At 45.3% G+C, this 16,351-nt stretch overlaps 1 long non-coding RNA gene across 1 annotated transcript; it reads right to left on the reverse strand.

Moving 5' to 3' along the window:
- Positions 1-10,333: 10,333 nt before the first annotated feature.
- Positions 10,334-14,647, reverse strand: LOC139437379 (uncharacterized). The gene is made up of 2 exons (XR_011647136.1): positions 14,379-14,647; positions 10,334-10,895 (listed from the first exon to the last, which is right to left on the reverse strand). It is a non-coding gene; the product is annotated as an uncharacterized lncRNA (long non-coding RNA).
- Positions 14,648-16,351: the final 1,704 nt, after the last annotated feature.

Raw genomic sequence — 16,351 nt, forward strand, 5'->3', positions numbered from 1 at the left:
AAAATAAAAAGATAAACAAGCCATTGAAAAAATGGGGGAAAGGTTTAAACAGACACTTCTTCAAAGAAGAAATACAAATGGCTAAAAAGGACATGAAAAAATGCTCCAAATCTTTAGCTATCAGGAAAATGCAAATCAAAACTACAATGAGGTACCATCTTACTCCCTTAAGATTGGTAGCTATGAAAAACACAGAAGAATACAAATGCTGGAGAGGATGTGAAGAAATGGGAATCCTCATCCACTGCTGGTGGGAATGCAGAAGGATCCAACCATTCTGGAAGACAATTTGGTGGTTTCTCAAAAAATTAACCATAGATTTGCCATTTGACCCAGCAATACCACTGCGGGTATATACCCAGCAGAACTGAAAACAAGGACACAAACCGATATATGCCCACGAATGTTCATAGCAGCATTGTTCACTATTGCCAAAAGTTGGAATCAACCCAAATGCCCATTAACAGATGAGTGGATCAATAAAATGTGGTATATATATACAATGGAATACTACTCGGCTTTAAGAACAAATACACTACAAACACACGTGATAAAATGGATGAATCTTGAGAACCTTATTTTGAGTGAAGCAACTCAGGCATTGAAGGACAAATACTACATAACCTCAATGATATGAAATAAGCAAGCTGTCTCAGAGAGCTAGAGACTGGAAGATAGGCTTACAGGAAATCGGGGGATAGAGGAAGGATGTAAGCTGACGTCTGCAGGGGTGGAATCTATGATGATCTGGCGGTAAGTATGAGCACAAAGAAGAGATAAAATGGGGGCAAGGGGTTGCCTTTGGGTGGGGCTTTGCGGGTTTGAGGGGGCCTGGGGATGGGCAGAGGGGTAATATTGCCCAAAAAATTTGGGGAGGGAAGGGCAACATATGAACATATGAGCGTGTCAGGTGTTGGTTGAGAGTAAAATGCAGAGAAAACCGTATCAAAATATAATTAGGAGGGTTACCTGTTTAGGATGCTCAGAGGGAATGGTCTGATGCGGGACAGACTCCTGGGGAATGTCTGAATGCTCATTTTGCCAGGGTGGGTTGTACCATTGGGTAGACCCCCAACTAGTGAGAGTGGGGGTGGACCCACATCCTGGGGAGGACTAATGCCATCAAATAGAGGGAACTGTATCAATCGAGAGAAAGGATGACTCCCAGGGCATTAGGGCAGTTGAGCAAGTCAGGCCCTGAGCACTGTTGCAAGTATATCTGGGCGTGGCTCCTTGGGAAATGGAGATTGGCTGTCGCTGTGGGCCCCAAGGGGAGGGGAAAATGGATGTTGAATGATTGGAACCATGTAAATGTGGGGGCAAGAGAGGAGTTTTGTGAGAGTACACAAGGATGAATATAAAACATGTAATATTACACCAAAAACATATAGGGGACGACAGACTAATAATGTAAACCATAATGTAAAACAAAGGATAACTAAAAAATTTAGAAAACTGTATATCCTAAACTATGGACCACAATGTAAGCACAGATGTCAACTTGTTTGAAAGCTATTGTCTCAGATTCTGTACATCAGTTTAAATAAATATGATATGAATAAGTTGAAAGATTATCACTGTGGAAGGGAAAAGGTTTTATGGTGGATGTGTGGGAGTACTATACATTGTATATATGAGTTACTGTGATCTGGGGCTCCTCTGAAGAGAAGCTGTATAATTAGGAAAAAAGAAAAGAAAAAGATAGGATGTAGCATTTTTCCAAATCAATATGCATTCTACAGCTAACCTTTAAACTCATTGCTATATTCCATTTTACTAGCACGGGAACCTGACATTATATTGGGCTTTACTTTTCAGGAAGTTTGGATCACAGAATGGTTCAACAATGGCAGTGGAGGAATACTGGTATGGGATGTTATTGACAGGCAATATATGATTGACAGGGAGTTATACAGGGCATACATCCAGAGGGTATGGAAATGTTTGGATATACTCATAGTAGAAAAAATTAAATACAACAGCTGGGGGTTACTGAGTTACTGGCCAGTGGGGGCTCTGCTGTTGTCCGGAGGGGAGCAGCGGTAGTACCCCAGGTGCAACGGTAAGGATCAGGAAGGAATGAGGGTCCAACAGTGAGCCCCTGATAATAATGGCTATGCTTGTGAGCCTATATGCCTGAAATAAGAACAAGGCCTAGAGCAGCACTGTGCCTAGGATTTCCCTCCTGACAGCCTCCATGTTACTCAAATGTGGCCAGTCTCAAAGCCAAACTCAGCATGTAAATGCAATGCCTTCCCAACAACGTGGGACATGACACCCGGGGATGAGCCTCCCTGGCACCGAGGGATCACTTCCAAGTACCAGCTGATGATGCAACTAGAAAATGTCCTTGAATTAAAGGTTCAATGCGGACCAGCAGAATATCCCTATCTACATATAATAACAGGAGTTAAAAATTCTGTTTGACCTAAATTAAGGGGGAAATGGAAAGGACAGATGAGTTTATATGGCTATGAGTCTCTAAAAAAGAGTCTGGAGGTTTTCAGAAGGATTGCCCATATGCACACCTGAGAAGAGTCTTAGAGACAGATAAAGTAGATACACCCCCAGATATTGGTCCTTTTGAGGGCTAAAGAGACCCACAGGTTCTATGGTCATGGCAGATGGGGTTCACTGCCATGTCAGTTGGCCCTTCTTTGGAACTGGTGTTTCTGCGTGATGAAGCTGGACTCAGATGGGATCTCTTTTCACAAGCCTTTCATGCTACTTTACTGGAATTGTAGTTGGTGCTGGGGCTTAAGATATATCTTGGGAGTTTGAATTTCTGGACTGACAATATGATAGGCAGGCCCTGCCCTCAACAGACTACAGCTCCTACACTCTGATTTATTGGACTTACTCCACTCAGCTAACATGGAGTTGAAGAATGTCAACCACCACAACATGGAGCCTAGAGTGCCTACAACTGAAAGCAGGAGGATTGCATCCAATATCCATGTGGAATCTAAAACCCCTCTTGACATAGATGTGGAATGGACACAACCAAGCCAAGGTCCAAAGGAAGGAGGTATATAGTAAGGATCAGAGTGGACTTAATGATATTCTATTCATGAGCTATTGTAGTTAATAATCAAGAAAATGTGGCATTGATGAGGAAAAAGTGGCCATGGTGGCTGCTGGGTGCAGGGAAGGCAAGGAAGAGAAGAAATGTGGAGGCATTCTCGGGACTTGGAGTTGTCCTGGGTGGTGCCCCAGGGACAATTGCCAGATGTTGCTTGTCCTCCCATGGCCCACCCGATGGAACATAGGAAAGTGTGGGCTATGGTGTGGAATACGGGATATGGGGTACAGCGATGCCTGGAGATGTACTCGCCAGATGCAATGGATGTGACATGATGATGGGGGAGAGTGTTACTGTGGGAGGAGTGGTGGGGTGGGGGCGGTGGGGGAGAATGTGGACCTCATATTTTTTTTAATGTACTATCTTTTTAAAAAATGAATAAACTGAGTAGAATTTGAAAAAAAAAAAGCAGTCTGCTTTAAAATCATCAAAAGTTGATGATCTTCAGCACGACTGATGAGCAGGGTGGTTTACCAGAGGGCCACCTGTTTTATGACCAACTCTGTGAGCTCACCAAGCCCCTCACAGACTTACTAATGGGGGCTGACTCATATCCCCCAAGACACATTCAAATCCTGGTCCCTAGTGCTGTGGGTGGGAGCTATTTGGAAGAATCTCAAAGATCATTTTAAGATGAAACCAAATTTTGAGCCAGGAGGGCCTTCATCCTACAGGACTGGAGACCTCACAAGGAGGGGATCTAGACAGATGTACCCCTATGCAGAAGTGGAGACCACAGGATTCAGATGGCCATGTGATGAGCAGAGGCTGAGCCAACATCAGGATGCCCCCCTGCAGGACTGTGTGGTTGCTAATCCCTTGATCTGATGTCTAGCCTCCAAACCCTGAGACACTGAATTCAGACTCAGACACAGACAAGGTTAGCATTCCCCACTGTAAAGATGGGGGAATGTAGGCTCAGAGAGATGACAAGACTTACACTAGACCTCAGAGCTAGAAAATGGAGGAGCCAGAATTCTACCCAACCCTGGTGAATGCCAAGCCCCATGCTTTCCTCATGACCTCAGCTGCTTCTCACTTACAGGGTGACAACAGAAAATGCTGGACACCAGGGCCATCCATCCTTCCTAGGGATTTTTGTCCTCGAGTGAACAAAATTCCATTATTTGCAGTTCAGACCACTGGGGAGAAATTGCACTGCTGTATATCTAGAGTTCAGTTGTGCTAAAATGTAACTTTCCTGATACTTCCTCTTGAGGAAAGTAAATTGCAAGCATTGTTTTAGGTACACTAGAGATAATATCAGGCAGTAGTGGCTTCTGTGACTATTAGGAAAATAACTGCACACCCCTCCCAGAACACAAATGCAGAAAGCCCATGAACACAAACCCCAGTCACTTAAGGTGGGGGGATATTTTTAATGTTGTCAAGGTGCCCGCAGTGAATGAGTCACCAGCATCACTTAATCTGAAATAGTCTCATGTAAAAATCCACCTGCTGGATGTGCCTACATTCTAAAGGTGTCTGCCAGGTTCTTAACCAGGGCCCCTTAGGGAAGCTGCTTGTTGTTCATTGTCCCCACCATAAGGCCAAATGGGGAATCTCTGCAGTTTCAAGATGTCAGCACAATGAGGATTTAAGGCCCCAGGTGTCCCTCCTCCCCCATGAAAGGAGCTCCTGGGCCTTTGGGGCCTGGGCTGACCCTCACGCTGGAGAAAAGTACCTAAAGCCAGGAGCCTTGATCCTGGGGATGTTGTTCTTCCTGTAGAAGTCAGCCCTCTCATGGTTGGCGCGGCCATGGTGGTGGTTCAGTGGCTTGATGGGCTGGTGGATGTGCTTCCTAAAGGTGGAAGACTTCAGCACCTCAATAGACCATTCATGCTCCTGTGGGGGATCATCGAGATGCTCCCATTAGCAGGGGTCTGCTGCTGTAACTGCCTGACTCCCAACAAGGGGCAGAAGTTAGGAGCTTGGGTTTGTAGAAGTCAAAATAAGATGTCACTGGTTAAGCAAGCATGAGGGCATAATTCTAACAAGTTCATTTTCTAGTGTCACTTAAAAATCCATCACACTTCTGGAATGAATTAATTAGTGCTGGATGTTCATGATTTTTTTCATTAGAAGTAGGAAAATTGAAACATAACTGATTGGAATGCTTTTAATTTCAGGTGAAGAATCATGTCTGGACAGACTGAGTCTAGCACAACTGACACAACTGTACTTATCCTCAGTTCTAGAATATCCTTTCTATAAGGTAAAAACAAAAAGTGTATGGCATTATTTCACTAAGGGCAAACAGTTTTCTTGTGCCCCTTCTGAAAACTAAGTCGCTTCTCTTTTAACTCATCTCCATAGCTTTATTAAAAGGGAAAACTTTCATTTACTTGGAGCTATGTGAAATAGCTGGCCTTTTCTTTGGTAAATTGACCCCATTTCTGTCTTGTCCTATAGGACCAGTTCCTGCTGTATGAGATTTCTAGATGGTTTCAAGTGTTGAAGGTGTATGAATCTTAGTATTCCTTGATTCACTTCAAGGGTTTTAAAGGGTTTAACACGCACAATAGCCATTTGATTAAAAAGTCTGAATCTCTGAACTCTACAAATCCTAATTATTTCTGAGTGCATTTTTAAACCAAGTCAGAAATTTCACTCTTCTCTGGGAGACTTTAGTTTAGGTGGTATCTGAGCTATAAAGATTCCCTCTCATAAATTTCACAGCACACCTTTTTTGTGTGATTGGAAATAGTCTCAACAGACTTCAACACCTTCTGCTTTGTCCTTCAAACTTGACTCAGGATCATATTCTGGTAAAAGCTAAATATATGAAAAGTCATTACTCTTTTCTTTTAAAAAAGTTTAACAATGCCAAGGCCTATAAAGATAAACACTTAAATTAGTTAACCCCAACCACCTCGATTCCCTGAAATAACAAATTTGTAACTGTGCTTTCTACGCCAAACATACACAAATATGGAAACCAATTTTCTTTTGTCTTTGTTATGTCCATTGTATCATATAATTTACCTTTATGTCCAGTATACATAGACCTTCCTCAAGACCAATATGTGTGGATCAAATACGTTCTTTTTCGAAGTGGTGTAGTATTTTATGGGACTTACTCACCAGTTCCCCAGGTTATAATCTTTCAGGTTCTTTCCATCTTTGGTCTCTATCCACAATGCTGTAGTAAACATCCTTGCATGTCATTCTACTGGGGCCCATGCTCCTTCAAGCGGCAGACTAGAATGCTAAGAGTGGGACTACTAGTGTAATGTCAGTAGATAGTGATTCTGAATGGTAGATGTCACACCTCCCCAGCAGAGAGTGAAGGTGGCTGTGTCACCCCCACCTCCACTGTACAGTTTTTTTTTGTCCTGTTAGCTTTTGCCACGCAATTCAGTGGAAAAGGGTGTCTTGTCATGTATTTAAATTGCATTTGAATGAGCAATAATGAAGTTGAGCATTTTGTCAAATGTTTATTGACCATTTGTATTTTCTAGGAATTGCCTTCCTGCTCCCTAATTCATCTTTCTATTGCCTTGTGTTTTTAAGATTTGTGTGGCCAAATCTACATGTCATTTAATGGTTCCTGACTTTCCCATCATGCATAAGATTATTTCACTAAATATGTGTTAGTGCAAATATTTTACTAATTTTTCCCCATTGGATCTTTAATCCTCCTGGGATTTATTATATAGGTATACCTCAGAGATTTGGCAGGTTCAGTTCCAGACCACCATAATAAAGTGAGTTACATGCATGTTTTGGTTTCCCAGTGCACATATACTCTAGTCTTTTAAGTATGCTATAACATTATTTTTTATTTTTAAATACATATACCTCAATTAAAATGTGACACAGATGAAGCGAGCACATGTTGTTGGAAAACGGGCAAAATAAAATGTGACACTGATGAAGCGAGCACACGTTGTTGGAAAACTGGCACTGATAGACTTGCTTGACACAGGATTGCCACAAACCCTCAGTTTATTTAAAAAAACAAACAAACACAATATCTGCAAAGTGCAATAAAGCAAAAGTCAGTAAAAGGAGATATGCCCATAGTCTGATGTTTGGTAGGATTTTAACTGTTCTTTTCTAGACAGATAACCAATTTTCCATCACTATTTGTTCCATTGCAATCCTTTATTTATTGAATTGAGATGTCAGTTTTATCATTTCTTCTTGGATTAAAAATTTAACTGAGTGTCCTTCAGGTCCTTAAAGCAATTCTGAGAGTTTCAGAGATGTTTCTTGAACTTGACAGAATTGTCGTGACGTTTATTGTTCTTTTTTCAGTGACTACTTTTAAAACACATTTTAAAGATATTTTGAGCTATTAGACTTGAACTATAACGAGGATATTTTTCATTGCTGTGTTAAGAAAGGTATCAGTCCTAAGTCCTGGAAAAGCATCATTTATTAAAGGAATTTTGTATCAAACTTTTATACATAGGTAACTCACTACCTTCACTTTATTCTCTGGTTTTGTATCTTGTTTATCTCTCTCATGTTTGTATATATAATTTTTAGGGTCCCAAACTTCTTCCTAAATATCAAGTGAAATCATTTCTTATTCCATACCATTCCCTGGAGACCCCTGTGGATTTTCACTTTCATAAATCTTTAGTGATTGGATTGGTTGACCTTTTAGGAGCAAGATCCTACTTTGCTTCCAAAACGTAACACCGTATTGGTATACAAAAGGTAAGTACCAGGGGGTTTGTTTACAGAACCTTAGTGGTTGTTATCTCTTTGGGAGACAGGTGGAGCTTAGTAGCCACAGAATGCAAAAAGGAATCTTCCTTGCCCCACATGAGGCTCTAGAGTGTAGATGGTAGAATATAGTATATAGATTGTATTTGATTCCAGCTTGCCACAGATCAGCAGAATGTCTTTGCACAGTGTATTTACCCTTCTTAACCTTTTTCTCTTTACTTCCTCATCTGTAAAATGTGAGTAAGAAGAATATTGACCTCAAACACATATGGCAAGAGGGTATAAATGAGGGAATAACACAAGAAGTGCTCATGTCTGCTTAGCTGCTCTTATAGTTTAGGCCTGTGCTGTTCACTATAGTAGCCACTAGTGCAGATGGCTACTTAAATTTAAATTAAACATAAGTAATATTTAAAATTCATTTCCCTAGTCATATATCACATTTCAAGTGCTCCAAGGCCTCCCATTGCTGGTGGCTACCAATTTAGCACAGATGTAAGCACATGAATCATCCCGGAAATAGCTACTGGACTATGGTGACTTCAAGTCCAAGTCCTTCCTTTCATCAATTAAAAAGTCATCTCAAAGAGGACCATTTCTGATAGGCTTCATGTCACATGTTCCACCTCTGCTGCTCTCATGGTCCTTTCTACAGAAGGAATGGCATATACCAGAGGGCTGGGAAGGGAACTCCAGCCACTCCCCTTGGCCACATGTTGCAGTGATGGGGTGCCGCGGTCATGGGCTGCATTAGCTGCCAGGAGGCATGGAAGAGATGGATGTGTTGAGCTGCTTAGGTGTCTAACTTTGCTGAACTTAGAAGATTTTCTTCACTGTCTGAATTGAGAGTGTGCCACCATTTGTAAGAAGAAGGAGAGAGTGGGTGGTTCCTACTGCTCCTGGCTAATTTCAGGACCTACTCCTTGCTTTAGCCCAGGAAGCCTCCCTAATTTCAGGTTATAGGCTTGTTCTTGAAGCTGAGTGAGTGAACATCCTCATTTGGTTGTGGTCATTGCTTTGCAGCCTTCTGTCCTATTGATAAATAGTTTGGAAGAAATCAAAATAGAACAAAGAAGTAAAGGAAGATAGTGTTTGTGAGGGTATCACATGAAGACTTTTTTCCTTCTCTCACCAGATATTGAAATTAAATTAGATAAAGAAGGATTTGTATTACCTTTTACAGTTGATGAAGATGTACACAAAAGGTAAAGAAACTGTTGTGGTTTTTACGTTACATGGCCTGTTGAAGTGAATAGGCAAGGATCATTTCTTAAAAGGGTGAGAAAAATAGATGATTTCAGAAATTAAAACTACTTTTCATGATATGTTTTCTTTTTAAATTCCTTATAATATTTTATAAATAGCATCATTAATAAAGCCAAGTACTTTTTCAGTAGACTAAAGTGTAACAGATTTGTGATTGATGTGAAAGTACTGGCCATTAGGAAAAGCCAAATCTTGAGTAAACTTTGGCCAAAAAATATTAAGAATGTTTTGGATTGTTATAAAAAATATGTTTATTTTTCTATTTTTTTTCAGAGTAGCACTACTCATTAATGGCCCCAAAAGATTTTAACAGCAAACATTTACTAGGAAAAGAGGCTATTAAACAATGGCACTTCCAGTTACTTGATTATCAAGTTGTCCAGGTATGGTTCCATTTCCCCCACCCCCAAAGTAATCCCTAATTCAAACTTGATTTTTCCAGGGTCCTAAGTAGTCTGCTAGCCCAGTGAACTAAGAATCCCATATCTCTAATTTAAGTACCCACTTTGTTAATTAGGCTTTTCTGGGTACTGGATATTTTTTATAAATCTTTGGGTTCTCTTTTGAAATATGGAATTTTCTTACCTTCAGTTTTCCAAAAGCAGAACATGCCTATATTCTTCATAAGCTATGCTCAACTCTGTTTTTAGAGTTATTAAATTATTGGAATATCTGTTTTAATTTCCCCCTGGTATAAGGGAAAGAATGGACAAGATGACTCACTAAAACCAATATCTTCTTCACTCCCTAATGCCTAAGACTTTATTGTTTCCTTTGTAAGTTACTTAATAAGGCATTATGATGATGAGTGGCTAGAATGTAGATGAGTTTCCCAAGTTCTCTAAGGTATTGGTGCTAGTCTGCTCTCCGGTTTCCTCTCTAGCTTACTCTTGTCCAGTTCGTCTTGCACACCCCAGACTAATCTTCTGAAAACTCTCAGCATGCCAGCCTGTGATCAAAAATCTTTTCTCTTTCCTACTCACAGGATACAGTAGAACCTCCTCTGCTGACTTTTGTGACCCCTGCAGGCTGCACCTTGCAGGACGAGCTGACTTGGTGAGCAGATGCAACAAGGTGACACAGTGAGCTGATGCAACCAGATGATGCAGTGAGTGATGTAACTAAGAGACACAGTGAAGAAACACAATGAGACATATCAAATGAAGCAGAGGTGGTTTGAGTAATTAGGTGCCTCCCTCCCACATGGGAGGCCCCAGGTTCTGTTCCCAGTGCCTCCTAAAAAGAAGATGAGCAGACAGCAAGTGCAAACAACTGGGGGAGTCAATTAAAATAAAATCTTAAATATATATGTATTCAGGAGCTTTTATTTTAAATGTACAATGAAGTAAAGTAAATTTAGGGAGGGTTGTGAGGGGGCAGATTTGATTGTGGGGGAAATCTTCTAAAATGTAAATCATGAGTGAATTACATTGTATTTAGTGAAGTACAGATGCCCATTACGCTCAGGTTAAAGCTTAAGGGGAGAGTGAGACAAGGCAGGCAGGTGTGGAAAGGGCTGCAGAGTTACGAGACTGGGTTTCTACCTCCGGCTATTTCTGGGACCTTGAACAGGGAAGTAGCTGCCATTTACTTTTCACCTGCTCTGTGCCGAGCTCCATGCTAAGCACTTGAACACAGGCCTGTATGACTTCCAGGGGCCTTGGACTTGGGCAGTGTTCCCTCTCCAAAGCTCAGAGATGGTCAATGCGTGCCTTGGGTACAGAACCACGGGTGAAGATGAGACTTGAACCTGGTCTGAGCAGCGATGCAGCAGAGGACTGAGAATCTGTGTTCAGGAGTCAGGAACGTGGGGTTGATTTCAACCTCTCTTGCAAACTGTATAACCTCGGGCCTCATTTCCAAATGGCTAATCAGAAAATAAGGATGAAATGAGTTAATACACATAAAAACATTTAGCAAAAGGCCCACCACAAAGTAATCACAGGACATATTAGCTAGTAATGTCTGCATTTCTACCAGTATTAGGGTTCTCTGAAGAAACAGCCAATAGGATATGGGGCCATATGTAAATAGGAAGGGATTTGTTAGTAGAATTGGCTTAGTGACCCTAGGGATAGGCAAGTTCAGATTTCCTAGGGCAGGCCATGCATTGGAAACAGCACAGGAGATGACTTCCTCGGGAGAAGCTGGAGAAGTAGAGAAAGGAGTTGTGACTGCTGAGAGACTTGGTGTTGCTTTAAGACCTCCAGCTGCTGGGGTGATGGGACTCCCCTCCTTGCTGAAGGCAGTCACCCTTGTTTGTGGATGTAACCAGCCTTAGATGCAACCAACTGTCTAATAATCTAAAGTCACCGACAGAATGTTCTCACAGTGGCAGGCCAGGGCTTGCATCATCCAATGACTCGGCACCAATTGGATGGTGATTAACCATCACATGTAACTTTTTAGATCTCTTTATCTTTACTTTTTAAGGTTTTTTTTTTATCTTTAGCATAGGTTATTGAAACTCTATGAGTTCTAGAGCTCTAAGTTCCCTTTAAAATGTTATGCTTCTTTGCAGAGAAGGAATGAGACATATAGAAGCAAATTAAAGATTGACCGGGAGAGAGATGCAATCGATTCGGATGTGTTCATATGCCCAAGTGAATTGCCACTCACCTGGGGGCCAGGCTGAAAGGACTCTCACATCTTGGAAACATGTGAAGTGGTCTGGTCTCATTTACAGTTCTTAGCAGTACTTACTTACAGTTCATGCAGTTCATGGCTTTGGGCCTGAGCCCTGTTCTGGATCATTCTATGCCTCAGAAACCCTTCCACAGTCCCTCTTTGCTACCGAGACCAAGCCCAGTGTCACTTCTGTCTTCTGTGAGCTCTCTTGTCCTTCTCTGCCCCACCTTGCAGCCCTCCCCCACCAACCCACAACTCTAGTCCATCCTCCTTGTTTCTCAGCTCACCCTTGGTATGAAAGTAAACCCTGAGTTTAGAGTTTAAAGAGGGGAGACCTGATTACATTGCCATGCACATTGGTAATGTGGTTGTGAATAATGTGAAGAAAACGTGCAGCCTAGAACATTCTTCCACCCTCTCCACTCAGGTCCTCATCCATCATGGCCTTTTCCTGCATTGCTCTTTCAGTTCCCTCCTCCATGGAGCCCTTGCCTCATCTGGCCTACCCCTGCCCACTTCACATATCTATCATATAAGGGATTCCCACTTGCAGGTGTTGTGCTAAGTGCTCTAGGGTAAAGGAGAAAAGATCCCCTGTGCTTGCCTTAGCAGTTGTGTGGGACAAAGAGATAAGTGAGTCCACATTCCAGTGATGTGCAGCCAGCATTCTGGAAGCATGTGCAAACCTCTGCGGGAGTGCAGGAGACTTCTGGCCAGCCCAGGGAGTGAGAGGAGGCCCTTGGGTGGGTTCCTGAGTTGCAGGCTGCCATGGATGGGGAGCATCTGAGACATGGCGCCGGCTGCAGCACACTGTGCAAAGCATGAAGCAAAGTCAATCCACGGGGCTGGCGCTCCCTCTGCAACTGCTTAAAATGTTTCATCCTGCAAGAATGCATGTGCTTGTTATGAAAAATTTAAGCTACTGAGTACATGACTGCTGCGTTCACTAACCATCCCACTACAAGAGCAGGGATTTGACAAGTTGTTAGATTTCAAAGTCCAGTCCTTACGACCCGAATCCTCATGTATATCTAATTCTAATGTTTCTATAGACACAAGCCAAATGGGCGATAATGCTGGGGCCATCTGACTTCCTCATATACTCTGCCCACCAACTCTGTAGTGGTGTTAGACAAAGCAGGTGACATCTAGTAGCAAGTGAAACCAAGATTCAAACCATTTTAGTATTCACTGCGTAGCACTGGTCTCTGATGATGACCCTGAAGAATTTGAGGTGACATTCACATAAATGGTTAGAGATTAGCAAAACATTTCCCAGTGTCCCTGTTGGAAGTATTGGAGCCATGCATTTGAAGATAATTTTGAACACAGCATCTTCTTGCCATTAGTCTTCAAAATTAAAGCAGAGAAAGGAAAATGATTAAAAAGAGCTGTACTTGTGAGCATCACCTCTTAAGCAATGGAGGTATTCTCCGGTCAGTAGGGGGCAGCAAAACTTAGTAGATTTATTGGCCACCCTTGAAACTCTGGATGGTCCCTGGATCCTGTAATTGCTGGGCAGAGCAGTATCTGCAGAAAGGTACAGTGACAATTCCAGCTGAGCAAAAGGGGAGTAGTTTCTCTTGCACTGCTTACCTTCCTCCCAGTGAAGAAGCACTTTGCCTGAGCCAGGCCTGGAAGCAGAGGGATGGTGCTGCTGGGAGAGGTGCCTGTGGAGTGTGTGGTCCTAAAGTTGCTGCCTTCCAAGCCTTCGTAGGCTGGTGCATAGGGAACTTGGGGAATGCTTGTCAGATGGAAGGAAGACTAGGGAGGAGCAGAAATCAGTGTAGTTGAGATAGTCCTGGGGAAGAAGAGCAGTCAGTTCCCTCCAAAAATACTCCATACCACAAGGGCTTCGGCCACAAATCCAGAAGGGATTTTGGCTCATTGGTGAACTGAGCACCTCTGGAGGCTGAGATATCCCCAAAATTTCCAACAAGTGTAGTCTAAATATTGTAGGAGAGTCAATGAAACATGCCATGGAATTGCTTAGGGCAGCACCTGGCAAACAGTGAAGGGAATGCTTAGTCAATGGCAGGTGCTATAATCGCTTCTCATAGAGGTGCTAGGGTGCTTTCTTTTCCAGTCAAATTTTATTGACACAGCTTTTGGTGAGGGTACATGTAAGGAAGGGTAGGAGAAGCACAGACTGGCTTGCTCGGTCATACTTCTAGGGGTGCCATAATTCTAGGGTTCCCTTCTGCTAGTGTGCTGTACTTCTAGGGGTACCATACTTCTAGGGTCCTCTACTTCTAGGGGTGCCACTGTGAATGTGTGGTTACTGTTTTTGTTAATTAGCATCAAGGACATGGTACTGAAAAATCTCTAAAACCTCTGCCTGAATCAAGGACCTGCAGGCAAGAAGCCCCTTGAGAGCGGTGCTCGTTGGTCCTGGCCTGAGAGCTACCCCTCCCCTGCCTGCCTGTCCACTTGCACTCCCTGCTGCCTACCCCTTCTCCTCCCTTTCTGCCGCCTGCACATCAATGGGCTCGGCCTCAGGGCCACCACAGATGCTCTTCCCTCTGCCTGGAATGACCCACTGTTCCCCAGATTTCACAAGTCTGGCTCCTCATTATCATTTATGTTTCAAGCCGGTCTTCGTAGAGCCGCCCTGGTTAAAGTATTCCCAAGGCCAGTTTTGTTCCCCTTTTCCTTTTTACTGATACACACACACACATTCGAGGCTTTAGAATTAAGTGAATTTTCGACAAAAGGAACGCACCTCTTGAACCAGCATTTGACTCAAGAAACAGCAGAGCGCTGCTGAACAGCTCAGTTTTCCCAGATATTACTTGGCTGGATTCGATTCGTGCGCACCTGCCAGTACCGTGAGCGGTGACCCCTCGTGGTGACCGAGGCGCTGAAAACTGATTCGTTGCACGTTGACACGATGCTGCTGCGGACACAGAGTTAATATACGATGGCAATGAATTCCACCTGTTTCTTCCACTACTGTTCCGCGGCTCCTGGAGGGTTTCAGAGGCAGCGCGCGGGTGGCCTGCACTTCTTCCAGACAGCCGGCTTGGGACCCTCCCGGAGCTCAAGGGCAAGGGCAAGGGCAAGCCGGCGCAGGCCGCCAGTCCAGCAGACGCGGCTCCTCGCGTCCCAAGTGGGCGCTCCAGGGACCCGCAAGGAGACGGGAGGGCACGGTCCCATCCCCATCCCGCCTGCGCCCTCGGCCCTGCGCCCCAGCCCTGCGCTCCCCGCCCAGCTTTGTGACGTGAGGATGCGGTTTCCCGGCAACTGCCGAACGCGGGCGCCGGGAAGCCGGGCAGGCGAACTCGGGCGGGGCCCCTGGCCGGGTGGGACCGACCTGGCCTGGGCGGAGAAGCTGGATGGGGGCGGCCTGGGGGACGAGGAGATCGCCGCCGCCACGCTGCGGGGCAAGCCCCGGCCGCCGCCCACCTCGGCGCTGTCCGCCTTCAGCTACTTCCCGTCGCGGCGCCTGGACCCCGAGGAGCGCAGCTACTTCTCCCGCCAGGCCAGGGTGAGACGGGAGGGGCCGCATCGAGCGGCTGGGGTGAGGCGGGGCTGGGGGCAGGGGTCCCCTGCCAGGGAGGGGCTGGGGCGGGGCTGTGTCACCCGGAGCGGGGACTGGACACCCAGCGGCACCGCGTGGAAGGGGTCTGGGGGCCAGGCAGGGCGTGAGTGCGGGGCCCGGGCAGGGTGCGGGATGCTTCTGTGGGGGTGGGAGCAGGACATCATAGTGGGAAAGGGCTACCGGGGAGGTTAAGTGACGGTGGGGGGGTGGGGGGCAAGGAGGGAGTGCTCACCAGGAAGACTCCATGGGGCGCCCGGGGGTGGAGGGGGCAGGGGCTGCTTGGCGGGGTCGCTGGGAGGGGCACCTGGACCCGAAAGAGCAGAGCTTCTAGTACTGAGAGACACAGAGGCACCCCTTCCCCCCAGAGCTGGAGGGGCCCCGCGGCAATCCGGGGGTGCTCGAAGAGTCTAGAAAGGGAGCGTTCAGGATGCATCCCCCTGAGCAGTATGTGCGGTGGTTCCCGGGGCTGTGAATAAGCAGCCAGGCTAATGGACGGTCCTGTGCCACCACGGGAACCCTCGGGCCGCCTTCCCACCCACCAACAACCAGGAATAGGTCTGCACCGTCTGGCCCGGCCCCTTTGGGAAGGTGTGCGTGGTGGGAAGAGCTCAGGGGTCTAAGCAGCCGAAGCACCCAAGAGAGGGTGGAAGGAAGGAAGAGAAGGGTGTTCAGAGTTGTCCAGGTCACCCATTCCTTTCTTTTCAACATTGTTTCTGTCTTTCCCCAGGGCGTTCCTCAGGGCATCTGATTAGATAAAAGCCTTGGTTGGAGACTCTCAGCCTGGAGGACAGCTGGGCACCTGGGCTATCCCTCAGCCCTCCTGGAGGGATGGGACTGCCAGAAGAGGGACACCTCACTTTTCTCAGGCTGCTGTCACAAGTGCCACGAACTAGGTGGCTAAAAACACCAGGAACCGCTCTCTCAGCCCTGCAGACTGATGCTTCAAGTGCATGGGCCGTGCTGGTGTGTCAGTCCTGGCCTCTGGGGCACCTGTCCCTTGGCCAGCAAGCCTTGGGTTTTCAGTGCCTCCTCATTCACCCTATGGCCTGCTCAGTCTCTCTTCCCATTGCGCCCTCCCCTTCTATCTGTGCCCACACCCCCCTTCTAAAGACACCAGCCATCCTGGACTAAAGGTCCACCCACTGCAGTCGGCC

The sequence above is a fragment of the Dasypus novemcinctus genome, chromosome 22 (genome assembly GCF_030445035.2).
Source record: "Dasypus novemcinctus isolate mDasNov1 chromosome 22, mDasNov1.1.hap2, whole genome shotgun sequence".
NCBI classification, from domain to species: Eukaryota; Metazoa; Chordata; class Mammalia; order Cingulata; family Dasypodidae; genus Dasypus; species Dasypus novemcinctus.